The 4344-nt window shown below is 43.6% G+C and overlaps 1 pseudogene; it reads left to right on the forward strand.

The window, feature by feature from the left end:
• Positions 1 to 3174: 3174 nt before the first annotated feature.
• On the forward strand, positions 3175 to 4122 carry LOC144278368 (olfactory receptor 52E8-like; annotated as a pseudogene).
• Positions 4123 to 4344: the final 222 nt, after the last annotated feature.

The following is a 4344-nucleotide window of genomic DNA, read 5'->3' on the forward strand; positions in this document are numbered from 1 at the left end:
AAACTAACCCTGGTGTAGCCAGCATGAGGTCAAAAGAATAATTATTCCATCTACCTAGCTACCATCTCTCAAGGAGGTGGATTACCTACGCTGATGGGAGAACCCCTGCCGTCGGTGTAAGTGATGTCTACAATGAATCGCTATGGCCGCACCGCTGTAGTGCTTTCAGTGTGGAGAAGCCCTGAAGAAGATCTTCCAAGAAAGCATCCAGCCTGCATCAGCAGACGATGGGGAGTTGGAGAACCCACCACTTCCATTTGCAGTGTATTGCAACAGTTAATCACCTTCAGTCCTAAATCTTTGGCCCTTATTTCCGACTGGTTATCCATCATTGTTCCTTAATGCAATGAAAGCCAGGCTAGAGAGTCCATGATGTTGTGACTTTCCCATGAACACGGTTGCTCAAAACATGAGAATGGAAAAAACCCAAACCTTTGCCAAGACAGGTGCCGGGGCAAATATCCCAAATAGAAAACATCCCAGGGGAAATACCTGGACCTCACTGTTAACAGCTCCATGAAAACACCTGCTCATTCACAGTAGTGGGCAAAACAGATAATGTTCAGATGCCCAAGGAATGGGGCAGAGAATAACCTGCTCTGGATAAGCGCAAGTCACCCAAGTACATAGCTGATAGAAAGGAGAGTTCCAAGTCAGGCTCTGTGAATGTGGGAGGCTGCCCTATGTGGACAGACTGAAAAGTCTGGGACTGTTCAGTTTAGAAAAGAAACAAGAAAAGGGACATTTGATAGAGGAGAACAAAATAAAGAATGGAACTGATTACATTCAAATAGACAAACAGAGAAGAGTTCCCAACCAGTAACATCTAAAGACGTTTAGTTCTTCAAAAGGACAAGTTCTCCAAAGCTGAGGCAAATTATCAACAAAACAGATTGGGAGGAAAAATTTAGACCAAAAAATGGGAATGAAAATTGGGACTTCTTTAAGAAGAGATTATTACCTAGATAGAAAGCCAAGATTCCACAGTCAAGAAAGCAGAAAACTTTGGACAAAAACAAGGTTCAATGGCAAAATACAGACATCAATTAAAGGGGGGAAAGCAACACATAACAAAGGGAAAGGAAACTTGTTAATGTTGAAGAAAAGTTAGATGTGTTCAAGAAATATTTTTTTCCGAAGCAGTATCAAGTGCTCTATCACATGCAGTGATGAAATACTTTCCAGTGCATTAGCATTCAATGAGGATTTTAAACAGCATCTACAGTAGTACGTTAGAATGACGAACTTGAGTTACAAACTCCCAGATCAACCACACACCTCATTCGGAACCAGAGGTATGCAATCAGGCAGCAGCAGAGACAAAGAAAAATGGCAAGTAGAGGACAGTTCTGTGTTAAATGTAAACTATAACAAAATAAAGGGAAAGTTTATTTAAAATATTTGACAAGGTGAGGAAAAAAATCCTGATATGGGATTAATTAAAAAAAAAGTTGACAAATATAATTAGTACCAGTCAACACCAAGGTTTATGGAAAACAGGTTTTGTCAAATAAACCCGTTTTCATCCTTTAATGAGAGTATGTTTGGTTGATCAGGGGAATGATGCAGATGCAATAGACTGATTTTTCTGAGGCATTTGATTTCGTAGGGGAAACATTCAGATATAAAAGGAACACAATGCAATAGCAGTGGAGTACATGTTAAATGGACTAAAAACTGGATAACTGACAGATCTCAGAAAGCAGTTATTAGGTTTCAGAGTAGCAGCCGTTTCAGTCTTTATTCGCAAAAAGAAAAGGAGGACTTGTGGCACCTTAGAGACTAACCAATTTATTTGAGCATAAGCTTTCGTGAGCTACAGCTCACTTCATCGGATGCATTTAGTGGAAAACACAGTGAGGACATATATATACACACAGAACATGAGAAAAAAAACAAAACAAAAAACCCAAACCTGTAAGGAGAGTGATCAATTAAGATGAGCTATTACCAGCAGGAGAGCATGGTCTGGGGAGGAGAGGAACTTTTTGTAGTGATAATCAAGGTGAGCCATTTCCAGCAGTTAACAAGAATAACTGAGGAACAGTGGCGGGGGGGGGAAATAATCATGGGGAAATAGTTTTACTTTGTGTAATGACCCATCCATTCCAAGTCTCTATTCAAGCCTAAGTTAATTGTATCCAGTTTGCAAATTGATTCCAATTCAGCAGTCTCTCGTTGGAGTCTGTTTGATTGTCAACGAATGGGGGTGTTTCTAGTGGTGTTCTGTAAAAATCAGTTTTAGGCCCGATGCTATTCAGTGTTGTCGTCAATGATTTGGAAGCAAATAGAAAATCAGTGCAGATAAAATTTGTGGAGGATATGAAGATTTGCAGATTGATTACAATAAGGAGAACAGGGCAGGCATATTTATTGCTGTGGAGGGTTTGGTGTATGAAATTCAGGGACCCTGAAAAGGATTTAGGGGTGACTGTGGAGAACCAATTCACCATGAGCTCCCAGTGTGATGCCGTGGTGGAAAGGGCTGATGAGATCCTTGGATGCATAAACAAGGGAGTGGTGAGTTGGAGCAGCGAAAGGATTTTACCTTTCCATATGGCATTGGTGAACCTGACTCCATGCAGTCCTGGGTTCCACTTTTTCAAAAGGATCTTGAGAAATGGGAGAGGGTGCATAAAAAAATAACAAAAATGATTGGCGGCTGGAGAAAATGCCTCTGACATTGAGTCTTAACGAGCTTCATCTATTTATCTTATCAAAAAGAGGATCAAACGAAGACTTTCATGGGGAGAAAACCCTGGGTACTAATGGGCTCTGAAATCTAACAGAGAGAAGCAGAGCAAGACCCAGTGCCTGTGTTTCCTGCTGGTGCCTTTTCAGGTTTCCCTCAACACAGCGTGTAGGAAGATTGATGTATGGAGCACCATAAAAATGGAATTGGCATTAGTAGGGTTAAAGTTTTTCATAATTCATTGATCTCAATAATTAAAATGGCATTTCTCTGTTTGTGAAGATTGAGCAATCTATTTCACGCATGAGAACAGCCTCCAGCTGTGCATGTTGTGTCTCATATTAACACTGTCTCTCCATCCAGACATTTGTACTGCGACCTTCACCCTAGACCCTGGGCACCTACAGGAAGACAGGGGAATATACGGTACATGCAGGAGACACTGTTCTGCCTCAGAGTTGGACACTTTCTCCCCCTACTCCATGTCAGATTCCAACACAACCGACTTCACCAACCCCTCCACCTTCATCTTGCTGGGCATTCCTGGCCTGGAGGCCGCCCATGTCTGGATCTCCATCCCCTTCTGCACCATGTACATCATAGCCATCTTGGGGAACTTCACCATCCTGTTCATCGTGAAGACAGAGCCAAGCCTCCATGGGCCCATGTACTATTTCCTCTGCATGCTGGCCGTCACCGACCTGGTCCTGTGCACAAGCACAGTTCCCAAAATGATGAGCATCTTCTGGTTCAATTCCAGGGAGATCGATTTCAGTGCCTGTCTCACCCAGATGTTCTTCATTCATTGCTTCTTTGCAACAGAGTCTGTGATCTTCATGGCCATGGCTTTTGATCGCTACATGGCCATCTGCGATCCACTGAGACACTCCACCACCCTGAGAAACCCAATTGTGGCCAAGATTGGCCTGGCTGTGATTTTGCATGGCAGCACGCTTGCACTGCCCTGTCCCTTGCTTGCAAGGCAGTGGCCATATTGCAGAACCAATATCATCCCCCACACATGCTGTGAGCACATGGCCGTGGTTAATCTGGCCTGTGCTGACATCCGCATCAGTAGTTACTATGGCCTCACTGTGGCAAACTTGGTCATTTGTCTAGATATGTTTTTTATAGCTGTGTCCTATACCCAGATCCTCAGGGCCATCTTCAGCCTCCCCACAAAGGACGCCCGGCTCAAGACTTTTTTGACCTGTTGCTCCCACCTCTTTGCCATTTTAGCCTTTTAAATCCCAGGTCTCTTCACTATCCTCACGTATCGGTTTGGCCACCATGTGGCCCTGCATTTCCACAATCTCTTTGCTAATGTGTGCCTGCTGGAACCCCCCATGCTAAATCCCATCATTTTTGGTGTGAGGACCAAACAGATCCGGGACAGGCTGCTCCAGCTCTTTACTCCTAAATGGACCTAATATTTACTCCTAGTGCTTTTGCTCTCAGACCACGCTCTGCACAGAGCTGGCTTGTGACATGGTGGTGGGCCCTCTTTGCTGGATTACATACTGGACAGTCAGAGAAACTTTAAACCCTTTCTTGACCTTACAAACCTGACAAACTGGGGAACTGAGTTGACACCTTTCAAATTGCTTTTAGCTTGACCCCCAGTGTCCCACCACTTCCCCACCTCTTCCACA

The sequence above is a fragment of the Eretmochelys imbricata genome, chromosome 1 (genome assembly GCF_965152235.1).
Source record: "Eretmochelys imbricata isolate rEreImb1 chromosome 1, rEreImb1.hap1, whole genome shotgun sequence".
Classification (NCBI taxonomy): Eukaryota; Metazoa; Chordata; order Testudines; family Cheloniidae; genus Eretmochelys; species Eretmochelys imbricata.